Here is a 13199-nt window from a genome sequence, read left to right on the forward strand (position 1 = left end):
ACAGTGGTCATCCACGTCATTGCATAATTTGGGTACACAAATGAGACTACAGCACACCCACACTTCTTAATTGAGCAAGTTCAGCAATTAAATAGAGCTAGCTGGCCTAAACATTACTCTAACAAATTAAAGACCGACACTCTTAATTAAACAAAACAAAGAGTACTACTACGGCTGGTGCTCGTCGATCTCCGCCGCTGCCTCCATGTCCAGCTCGTGCCCGACGGTCTCCCGGGGAAGGGGCTCCATGGCATGCATCACACCATACTCGACAAGCATCTTGCCATCCATGTCCTCCATCTCTTTGGAAAAGGCCGACATGAGCTGGGCATGAGCGGACGCGATCTGGGCTTGGATGGGCTCCGTCTTCGCAAGGTATGTGGCGGAGGAACAGACAGCTGCTCGAACACTCTTGGCGATTGCCAGCTCTTCGACCGTGGGTTGCTGATCGTTGTCAGAGAAGCTTCGTTTGATTTGTGCGGTGACCACTAGGAGCTGGGCGTGGGCGGCCTTGACATGGTCGTGGGCGGCCTCCATCAGGGCTAAGGCCGCTGCTGTGGAACGGGCAGCTGCTGTACCGCTCTCGCCAGTTGCTATCCCTGAGGTAGATGTTGCTGCCGCCACCTGAGAAGCAACATCAGCTGTTTGGGCTGCCTTGGCCGCCTGATCGCATATTGCGGGAGCGCGCATGCACCTTGTTAGCACGCGCAAGGCGGCTGTAGCCGCGCTCTCGCCGGAGTGGGCCACCGAAGTTGCCCTCACGACATGGGTCCATGTGCCCATCTTTCACCGGCGATGATTGAACATTGAAATGATACTTGGGGAGCGAGCTAGTGTGCTTGAGACGCTAGCTGTGGACTGTAGCGGACGCACCTTCTCGCATAAGCCATAGGCATACTATACATCGATGGTGCTCCATGATATTTTGTGCTGCATCTCACACGGTTGGTGATAATAAACTATGTGCGATCTTCTTGATTTTTCATCTTGATTTGAATTACATAATGGGTTCACAGCGGCAATGGATGGTGTTTGAATTGCTAGACCTTTTATGTGGAGTGAACATGCAACTATATGTGTGTCGTAAAAGAATTGGAATTATTCAGGGTTCGTTTGAACATTTTATACATTAAATTGGTTTTCTAGCCATTTCAGGTGCACAATTCAGAATTAAACTACATGCACATGCTCCGGTGCACCAACATGGGTTGTAAAATCATATATGTGTCCATGGGTTTATCCTTATGTCCCATGCAAGACATGGGGATGAAATTCGAACACCACGACACTGTGGCTCTCCGGCAAACGTCGACGTACTTGCTTTTGTAATTCTAGTAAATCCAAAATTTGTCCAAAATTCATGAAACTTGGCATGCTATCATGGAGCGGCATCAACATGCTGTGGTGTAAATTTTGTCCCATTTGGGGTAGGTTTGGGTATATGCTTCTCATAAACCAGAGCTTCTCACAATAAGTGTGATGGTTTCAGTAGGGAACATTTCACCTTTCTGGACAAAACAATACCGTTGCCTCTTCTCGATTTCAATTTTTTTCCTAGTGTCAAAATAGAACAACAGGAGTGTTGTGTCAATGTTTTGGGATTTTTCGGGGTTCGCTTTGACATTTTTATACATTAACTGAGTTTTCTATGCATTCATGTGCATAATTCAAATTTGAACTACATGCACATGCTCTAATGCTTATAAATTAGTTGAAAATCAAATTTGTGTCCTTGGTTGCCTGCTTAGTTCCCATGCAAGAAATGAGAATGAATGTCAAACACCCTCCACCGTCACTCGGCCGCAAACATTGAGATACCTGGTTTTTAAATTCTAGTAAATCCAAAACCCGTTTGAAATTCATGAAACTTGGCATGCTATCATGGAGTGGCATCAACATGCCATGGTAAATTTTTTGTCTCATTTGGGGCAAGTTTGGGTATATGCTTCTCACAACAAGCATGATGGTTTCGGTAGGGAACGTCCCACCTTTGGGGACGAAATCATATCTATTGCCTCTTATTGCTTTCAAAAATTTTCTCGTGTCAACATAGAACAACAGGAGTGTTCTGTCAATTTTTGTGATTTTTCGGGATTTGTTTGGACATTTTTATGCATTAACTGAGTTTTCAATGCATTTATGTGCATAATTCTAATTTGAACTACATGCACATGCTCAAGTGCATATAAATTGGTTGAAAAATCAAATTTGTGTCCTAGGGTGCATGCTTAGGTCCCATGCAAGAAAAGGGAATGAATTTCAAACACCAGGGCACCGTTGATTGCCAGCAAAACGTTGAGATACTTTATTTTTAAATTCTAGTAAATCCAAAACTCGTCTGCAATTCATGAAACTTGGCATGCTATCATGGAGCGGCATCAACATGCCGTGGTAAATTTTTATCCCATTTGGGGCAGGTTTGGGTATATGCTTCTCACAAACCAGAGCTTCTCACAACAAGCATGATGGTTTTGGTAGGGAACGTCCCACCTTTGGGGGCGAAACGATATCCATTGCCTCTTATTGCTTCCAAAAATTTTCTCGTGTCAACATAGAACAACAGGAGTGTTGTGTCAATTTTTGTGATTTTTCGGGGTTCGTTTGGACATTTTTATGCATTAATTGTGTTTTCAATGCATTAATGTGCATAATTCAAATTTGAACTACATGCACATGCTCTAGTGCATATAAATTGATTGAAAAATCAAATCTCTTTCCTTGGGTGCATGCTTAGGTCCCATGCAGGAAAGGGTAATGAATTTCAATCACTAGGGCACTGTTGATTGCCGGCACAACATTGAGATACTTTATTTTTAAATTCTAGTAAATCCAAAACTCGTTTGAAATTCATGAAACTTGGCATGCTATCTTGGTGCGGCATCAACATGCAGTGGTAAAAAATTTGTCCCATTTGGGGCAGGTTTGGGTATATACTTCTCATAACCCAGAGTTTCTCACAACAAGCATGATGGTTTCGGTAGGGAACGTCCCACCTTTGGGGACAAAACGATATCCATTGCCTCTTACTGCTTTCAAAATTTTTCTCGTGTCAACATAGAACAACAAGAGTGTTGTGTCAATTTTTGTGATTTTTCGGGGTTCGTTTGGACATTTGTATGCATCAACTAAGTTTTCAATGCATTTATGTGCATAATTCAAATTTGAACTACATGCACATGCTCAAGTGCATATAAATTGGTTGAAAAATCAAATCTGTGTCCTTGGGGGCATGCTTAGGTCCCATGTAAGAAATGGGAATGAATTTCAAACACCAGGGCACCGTTGATTGCCTGCAAAATGTTGAGATACTTTATTTTTAAATTCTAGTAAATCCAGAACTCGTCTGAAATTCATGAAACTTGGCATTCTACCATGGAATGGCACCCGACATGCTGTGGTATTTTTCGTGTCCATTTTGAGACAAGGCGCACTCGAATAATGACAGCCAACAAAGGCATTTTGAAAAAACAACTGCCACTTTAATATCTCAAATGTTTGTATAATTCAAACCGTGTGTGTTCTGTTAACCATTCACATGACGCCACATGTCTTGGTTTTAATGGCTGTAGGAGGTGTTGTGTGGACAGCTGCTTGACCTTGACCGAATGGGAGGCGTGTGAGCGTAGTCCGATGCACAGGCTGACCGAGAGGCGTGCAAGCTGTCCTCGAATGCGCAGGCTCACCGGGAAGCGTGCGAGCTCTACGCTGTGCAGGCTCACTAGGAAGCGAGCCCTTTGACTTCCATGGCCGCCTTCCTTCCTCTCCATGCGCGCGCCCCCTCAGCGGCATGGGACGCCGCCGTCGAACGCTACCTCTGAGCGCCGCCAGCTGCCGTCCTCCCGCACCCCGCCCGTCGACCCCGGGACGACATGATGCAGAGAGAGAGCAGGATTTGTGAATCTCTTCAACGCAAACGGTTCTTTTGGATGACCCGTGTGCAACTACTTAGGAACAATTTGGTGCGATTTGCATCTGTCATATTGGGTATGTTACCATTTGTCAAACTGGAAAGATTGACACTTGTTGATCTAGTAACATTCCCATTTGTCAACATTGTAACACCGTGATTTGTCAAAATATGAAGCTAAAAATTACTTGTAGTATCTAGTTTTTGCAACTAAAATTCAGTAATTAAGCATAGATTTCATTCATAGATTAAGCAGTCGTTCTTAATTTATACAAACAGTTCAACTCGACAGCTGAACCAACCAAACTTTTCCCCAATTGTTGCCAACCACGTACTGAAATAGCTAGTTCAACTATATATACTAGCTAATTTTAACTGTGTTGTACAGTTCCACCACATCTATAGTCAGATGAACTCAACAGAATAGCCCCTAAATACTACTACTACTGCTACTACTGCGGAGGCGGTTTGTACTACTTCCGGCTGCCTCTCCTCTGCCGAGCGCGCTCAGTAAGAGGCGGAGGAGGAGGAGCCTACCGACGAGCTGGGCAACAACAATACGGTGCCTGCCGCTGTTGCAGCTTCAGCGACGCTCACCTCGAACGCCCTCTACCGCTCCAGATGACCCTTCTCGAAGTGGTGGTTCTCCACGTAGATCTCCTAGTTCCTTGCCTCTGAGGCGGCATGCACCACGGCCACGGCGGTGGTAAGACTCTTTACGTGCTTGACGAGGCACTCCTCCTCCTCTCGTAGGAACTCGGTGTAGCGCGCAAGGTCACTGACGCACGTGCAAGCATCCACCTCCGCCTCCCGCCTTCGGGCGGTGGCGGCGGAGCGGGTGATGACCCCGGTGGTCGACGGTGGGCCGGCGGCCACAGCGGCCGACGATGGGGTGGCGACCACGACCACCACCTCCCGCCTTCGGGCCGCGGTGGCGGAGCGGGTGACGGCCATGGTGGCCGGCAGTGGGATGGTGGCCACGACGACCACCTCCCACCTTTGGGCCGCGGCAACGGAGCGGGCGATGGCCCTGGCTTTCGACGGTGGTGTGGCGGCAACGACGGCCGGCAACAGAAACCGGCGGGCACCGGCGACGGAGCATGTGGTGGGTGTTCCGCGCACACCCAACAGGGACGCCACGCGCACTACACTACACCGGGGACTATGCTGCCACCGTGGCGTAGCTTCCTAGTTGGAGATGTCCTCTGATGACGGCGGAGTGCCTGGGCGACGACGACGGACCGGTGCCATTAGCGATTGTGGGAGAAGCAGGCGAGATAAGCTACAAGGAGGACGGGGAAAATACGACGCAGGACTTGCCAGCCGTGAGGGTTTTTATAGTAGACCAGTAAGCATTGGGATTTTGGGGGATTTCACTGAGTCGGGCAGGAAGCTTGCGCGGGAACCTAGAGGTTGCGCGGGAACGGGCTCATCGATGATTCATTGGTGCCACCGTTTGGCCAAAAGAGCACCCCCGCACGCTGCGCCAGCTTGCGCTGTAAATCGTCTGCGGCAGTGATACGTCTCCAACGTATCTATAATTTTTGATTGCTCCATGATATATTATCTACTGTTTTGGACATTATTGGGCTTTATTATCCACTTTTATATTATTTTTGGGACTAACCTATTAACCGGAGGCCCAGCCCAGAATTGCTGTTTTTTTGCCTATTTTAGGGTTTCAAAGAAAGGAATATCAAACGGATTCCAAACGGAATGAAACCTTCGGGAACGTGATTTTCTCACCAAACATGATCCAGGAGACTTGGACCCTATGTCAAGAAACAAAGGAAGAAGCCACGATGTAGGGGGGCGCGCCTACCCCCTAGGCGCGCCCTCCACCCTCGTGGGCCCTTGTTGCTCCATCGACGTACTCCTTCCTCCTATATATACCTACGTACCCCCAAACGATTAGATACGGAGCCAAAACCCTAATTCCACCACCACAACTTTCTGTATCCATGAGATCCCATCTTGGGGCCTGTTCCGGAGCTCCGCCGGAGGGGGCATCCATCACAGAGGGCTTCTACATCAACACCATAGCCCCTCCAATGAAGTGTGAGTAGTTTACCTCAGACCTTCAGGTCCATAGTTATTATCTAGATGGCTTCTTCTCTCTTTTTGGATCTCAATACAATATTCTCCCCCTCTCTTGTGGAGATCTATTCGATGTAATCTTCTTTTTGCTGTGTGTTTGTTGAGACCGATGAATTGTGGGTTTATGATCAAGATTACCTATGAACAATATTCGAATCTTCTCTGAATTCTTTTATGTATGATTGGTTATCTTTGCAAGTCTCTTTGAATTATCAGTTTGGTTTGGCCTACTAGATTGATCTTTCTTGCAATGGGAGAAGTGCTTAGCTTTGGGTTCAATCTTGCGGTGTCCTTTCCCAGTGACAGTAGGGGCAGCAAGGCACGTATTGTATTGTTGCCATCGAGGATAACAAGATGGGGTTTTCATCATATTGCATGAGTTTATCCCTCTACATCATGTCATCTTGCTTAAGGCGTTACTCTGTTTTCATGAACTTAATACTCTAGATGCATGCTGGATAGCGGTCGATGAGTGGAGTAATAGTAGTAGATGCAGGCAGGAGTCGGTCTACTTGTCTCAGATGTGATGCCTATGTACATGATTATACCTAGATATTCTCATAACTATGCTCAATTCTGTCAATTGCTCAACAGTAATTCGTCCACCCACCGTAAAATACCTATGCTCTTGAGAGAAGCCACTAGTCAAACCTATGGCCCCCGGGTCTATCTTCATCATATTAATCTTCCAATACTTAGTTATTTCCTTTGCTTTTATTTTACTTTGCATCTTTATCACAAAAATACCAAAAATATTATCTTATCATATCTATCAGATCTCACTCTCGTAAGTGACCGTGAAGGGATTGACAATCCCTTATCGCATTTGTTGCGAGGAGTTATTTGCTTTGTGCAGGTACGAGGGACTCGCGCGTAGCCTCCTACTGGATTGATACCTTGGTTCTCAAAAACTAAGGTAAATACTTACGCTACTTTGCTGCATCATCCTTTCCTCTTGAAGGAAATCCAATGCAGTGCTCAAGAGGTAGCAAGAAGAATTTCTGGTGCCGTTGCCGGGGAGTCTACACAAAAGTCAAACATACCAAGTACCCATCACAATCCGTATCTCCCGCATTACATTATTTGCCATTTTCCTCTCATTTTCCTCTCCCCCACTTCACCCTTGCCGTTTTATTCGCTCTCTCTATTTATCCTCCCTCTCTTTCTCTATTTGCCTCTTTTTGTCCGCTTGCTTTTTGTTTGCTTGTGTGCTGGTTTGCCTGCCTGTCTCGATGGCTCTTCCTCGATTTGGTGATCTTCACCTTAAAAGGTTAGAAGAAATCGAGAACAACGTCAGGAGTTTTATGGTCTTGCAATTTGAGCATAATAGTTTCTTTAGAAACGAGCTTAAGGAACAAAAAAGTTTTATGAGTTTTATGAATAAAGAGCTCGATGATATGTCTAAAGAATTTGATGGTTTAAGATCCCAAATTGCTCGTCTTGAGAAATTGACTGCTGAAATTTCGGATAAGCAGGCTACCTTAGTTAATAGGATGGCCGCTAAACCGGATTTCTATGAAAATAAAGATGAAGATCTAAAAGTTATTGATGTGTCTCCTATTAAATCTTTGTTTTGCAATATGAATCTTGATAATGATGGGACTGAATATGATCCACCTTTACCTAGAAGGCGTTCCAAAAATTTGGAGTTTTTAGATCTTGATGCTAAAATTGATGAAAGTGGGGTTGAAGAAATTAAAACCATAGATGTTGCTAAACCCACTATTTTGGATTTCAAGGAATTTAATTATGAAAATTTCTCTTTGATTGATTGTATTTCCTTGCTGTAATCCGTGCTAAATTCTCCTCACGCTTATAGTCAAAATAAAGCATTCACTAAACATATCATTGATGCCTTGATGCAACCTTATGAAGAAAAACTTGAGTTGGAAGTTTCTATCCCTAGAAAAGTTTATGATGAGTGGGAACCAACTATTAAAATTAAGATTAAAGATCATGAGTCCTATGCTTTATGTGATTTTGGTGCTAGTGTTTCCACGATTCCAAAGACTTTGTGTGATTTGTTAGGTTTCCGTGATTACTCTCTAAAATTGCACCTTGCAGATTCCACTATTAAGAAACCTATGGGAAGAATTAATGATGTTCTTATTGTTGCAAATAGGAATTATGTACCCGTAGATTTTATTGTTCTTGACATAGATTGCAATCCTTCATGTCCTATTATTCTTGGTAGACCTTTCCTTAGAACGATTGGTGCAATTATTGATATGAAGGAAGGAAATATTAGATTCCAATTTCTGTTAAGGAAAGGCGTGGAACACTTTCCTAGAAAGAAAATTAAATTACCTTATGAATCTATTATGAGAGCCTCTTATGGATTGCCTACCAAAGATGGCAATACCTAGATCTATCCTTGCTTTTTATGCCTAGCTAGGGGCATTAAATGATAGCCCTTGTTGGGAGGCAACCCAATTTTGTTTTTATTCCTTGCTTTTTGCTCCTGTTTAGTAATAAATAATTTATCTAGCCTCTGTTTAGGTTGTGTTTTTTGTGTTTGTGCCAAGTAAAACCGTTGGGAAGACTTGGGGAAAGTCTTGATATCTTGCTGTAAAAAACAGAAACTTTAGCGTTCACAAGAACTGCTGCCATTTTTATTTGGAAAGTTATATTTAGTTAATTCTTTTTGAAAATGATTAATAGATAAATTCCTCACGCCCATCAATTTATTTTAGAATTTTCGGGATTCCAGATCTTGCGCTAGCTACAGATTACTACAGACTTTTCTGTTTTTGACAGATTCTGTTTTACGTGTGTTGTTTGCTTATTTTGATAAATCTATGGATAGTAAAATAGTTTATAAACCATAGAGAAGTTGGAATACAGTAGGTTTAACACCAATATAAATAAAGAATAAGTTCATTACAGTACCTTCAAGTGGTCTTTTGTTTTCTTTCGCTAACAGAGCTCACGAGATTTTCTACTTTAAGTTTTGTGTTGTGAAGTTTTCAAGTTTTGGGTTAAAGATTTGATGGATTATGGAACAAGGAGTGGCAAGAGCCTAAGCTTGGTGGGATGCCCATGGCACCCCCAAGATAATCTAAGGACACCTAAAAGCCAAAGCTTGGGGATGCCCTAGAAGGTATCCCCTCTTTCGTCTACTTCTATCGGTAACTTTACTTGGAGCTATATTTTTATTCACCACATGATATGTGTTTTGCTTGGAGCGTCTTGTATGATTTGAGTCTTTATTTGTTAGTTTACCACAATCATCCTTGCTGTACACACCTTTTGATAGAGACATACATGATTTGGAATTTTTTAGAATACTCTATGTGTTTCACTTATATCATTTGAGTTATATAGTTTTGCTCTAGTACTTCACTTATATCTTTTAGAGCATGGTGGTGGATTTGTTTTATAGAAACTATTGATCTCTCATGCTTCACTTAGATTTGTTTGAGAGTCTTAAATAGCATGGTAATTTTCTTAAATAATCCTAATATGCTAGGTATTCAAGATAGTATTTTTTTTCTTATGAGTGTTTTGAATACTAAGAGAAGTTTGATGCTTGATGATTGTTTTGAGATATGGAGGTAATAATATCAAAGTCATGCTAGTTGAGTAGTTGTGAATTTGAGAAATGCTTGTGTTGAAGTTTGCAAGTCCTGTAGCATGCACGTATGGTAAACATTATGTAACAAATTTGAAACATGAGGTGTTCTTTGATTGTCCTCCTTATGAGTGGCGGTCGGGGACGAGCGATGGTCTTTTCCTACCAATCTATCCCCTAGGAGCATGCACGTAGTGCTTGGTTTTTGATGACTTGTAGATTTTTGCAATAAGTATGTGAGTTCTTTATGACTAATGTTGAGTCCATGGATTATACGCACTCTCACCCTTCCATCATTGCTAGCCTCTTCGGTACCGTGCATTGCCCTTTCTCACATTGAGAGTTGGTGCAAACTTCGCCGGTGCATCCAAACCCCATGATATGATACGCTCTTTCACACATAAACCTCCTTATATCTTCCTCAAAACAGCCACCATACCTACCTATTATGGCATTTCCATAGCCATTCCGAGATGTATTGCCATGCAACTTTCCACCATTCCGTTTATCATGACACATTCATCATTGTCATATTGCTTAGCATGATCATGTAGTTGACATAGTATTTGTGTCAAAGCCACCGTTCATAATTCTTTCATAAATGTCACTCTTGGTTCATTGCATATCCCGGTACACCGCCGGAGTCATTCATATAGAGTCATATCTTGTTCTAAGTATTGAGTTGTAATTCTTGTGTTGTAAGTAAATAGAAGTGTGATGACCATCATTCATACAACATTATTCAAAAAAAAGAGAAATGCCAAATAAAAGAAAAAGAAAAGAAAGGCCAAACACACACATATATATAAGGGACAATGCTACTATCCTTTGCCACACTTGTGCTTCAAAGTAGCACCATAATCTTCATGATAGAGAGTCTTTTGTTTTGTCACTTTCATATATTAGTGGGAAATTTTCATTATAGAACTTGGCTTGTATATTCCAACAATGGACCTCCTCAAGTGCCCTAGGTCTTCGTGAGCAAGCAAGTTGGATGCACACCCACTTAGTTTCTTTTGTTGAGCTTTCATACATTTATAGCTCTAGTGCATCCGTTGCATGGCAATCCCTACTCCTTGCATTAACATCAATCGGTGGGCATCTCCATAGCCCATTGATTACCCTCGCTGATGTGAGACTTTCTCCTTTTTGTCTTCTCCACATAACCCCCATCATCATATTCTATTCCACCCATAGTGCTATATCCATGGCTCGCGCTCATATATTGCGTGAAAGTCTATAGGTTTGAGATTGCTAAAGTATGAAACAATTGCTTGGCTTGTCATCGGGGTTGTGCATGATGAGAGCATTCTTGTGTGACGAAAATGGAGCATGACTAAACTATATGATTTTGTAGGGATGAACTTTCTTTGGCCATGTTATTTTGAGAAGACATAATTGCTTACTTAGTATGCTTGAAGTATTATTATTTTTATGTCAATATGAACTTTTATCTTGAATCTTTCGGATCTGAATATTCATACCACAATTAAGAAGAATTATATTAAAATTATGCCAAGTAGCACTCCGCATCAAAAATTATGTTTTTATCATTTACCTACTCGAGGACGAGCAGGAATTAAGCTTGAGGATGCTTGAAACGTCTCGAACGTATCTATAATTTTTGATTGCTCCATGCTATATTATCTACTGTTTTGGACATTATTGGGCTTTATTATCCACTTCTATATTATTTTTGGGACTAACCTATTAACCGGAGGCCCAGCCCAGAATTGCTGTTTTTTTGCCTATTTTAGGGTTTCGAAGAAAAGGAATATCAAACGGAGTCCGAACGGAATGAAACCTTCGGGAACGTGATTTTCTCACCGAACATGATCCAGGAGACTTGGACCCTACGTCAAGAAACAAAGGAGGAGGTCACGAGGTAGGTGGCGCGCCTACCCCCCCAGGTGCGCCCTCCACCCTCATGGGCCCCCTGTTGCTCCACCGACGTACTCCTTCCTCCTATATATACCTACGTACCCCCAAACAATCAGATATGGAGCCAAAACCCTAATTCCACTGCCGCAACTTTCTGTATCCACGAGATCCCATCTTGGGGCCTGTTTCGGAGCTCCGACAGAGGGGGCATCCATCACGAAGGGCTTCTACATCAACACCATAGCCCCTCCAATGAAGTGTGAGTAGTTTACCTCAGGCCTTCGGGTACATAGTTATTAGCTAGATGGCTTCTTCTCTCTTTTTGGATCTCAATACAATTTTCTCCCCCTCTCTTGTGGAGATTTATTCAATGTAATCTTCTTTTTACGGTGTGTTTGTTGAGACCGATGAATTGTGGGTTTATGATCAAGATTATCTATGAACAATATTTGAATCTTCTCTGAATTCTTTTATGTATGATTGGTTATCTTTGCAAGTCTCTTCGAATTATCAGTTTGGTTTGGCCTACTAGATTGATCTTTCTTGCAATGGGAGAAGTGCTTAGCTTTGGGTTCAATCTTGCGGTGTCCTTTCCCAGTGACAGTAGGGGTAGCAAGTCATGTATTGTATTGTTGCCATCGAGGATAACAAGATGGGGTTTTCATCATATTGCATGAGTTTATCCCTCTACATCATGTCATCTTGCTTAAGGCGTTACTCTATTTTCATGAACTTAATACTCTAAATGCATGCTGGATAGCGGTCGATGAGTGGAGTAATAGTAGTAGATGCAGGCAGGAGTCGGTCTACTTGTCTCGGACGTGATGCCTATATACATGATCATACCTAGATATTCTCATAACTATGCTCAATTCTGTCAATTTCTCAACAGTAATTCGTTCACCCACTGTAAAATACATATGCTCTTGAGAGAAGCCACTAGTGAAACCTATGGCCCCCGGGTCTATCTTCATCATATTAATCTTCCAATACTTAGTTATTTCCTTTGCTTTTATTTTACTTTGCATCTTTATCACAAAAATACCAAAAATATTATCTTATCATATCTATCAAATCTCACTCTCGTAAGTGACCGTGAAGGGATTGACAACCCCTTATCGTGGTTGCAAGGAGTTATTTGCTTTGTGCAGGTATGAGGGACTCGCGCGTAGCCTCCTACTGGATTGATACCTTGGTTCTCAAAAACTGAGGGAAATACTTACGCTACTTTGCTGCATCATCCTTTCCTCTTCAAGGAAATCCAACGCAGTGCTCAAGAGGTAGCAGGCAGCGGGGTGACAAGACGTGCGAGAGGAGGACAAAAGGCCACATACACATATGGTTAATAAAAAAATGTTTGCGATTTAATTACCTACTATACCCCCGTCTTAGTTTATAAGTATGATTTAACTAATAAAATACGAATGCATGTCACCAAAGATTATATAGTTGGATTCGTATTTGAACATAGTTTCCAATTATATAATTTTTATAACATGCATTAACATTTTGTTGGTTAAATTAGAGGGCAAAGTATGGCACAAAATATAAAGGGTACTATAGACTAGACGGCGGTGGTAGGACACGGCCGCTCTCTACGCAGCGACGCAACTATCGGCCAGCTTGTAGGTTGATGTCTACTCCACAGCCTTCTTCTTGTAGACGATGTTGGGCCTCCAAGTGCATAGGTTTGTAGGATAGTAGCAAATTTCCCTCAAGTGGATGACCTAAGGTTTATAAATC

The sequence above is a fragment of the Triticum urartu genome, chromosome 6A, assembly GCF_056163025.1.
Source record: "Triticum urartu cultivar PI428250 chromosome 6A, HENAU_Tu73, whole genome shotgun sequence".
Taxonomy (NCBI): domain Eukaryota; kingdom Viridiplantae; phylum Streptophyta; class Magnoliopsida; order Poales; family Poaceae; genus Triticum; species Triticum urartu.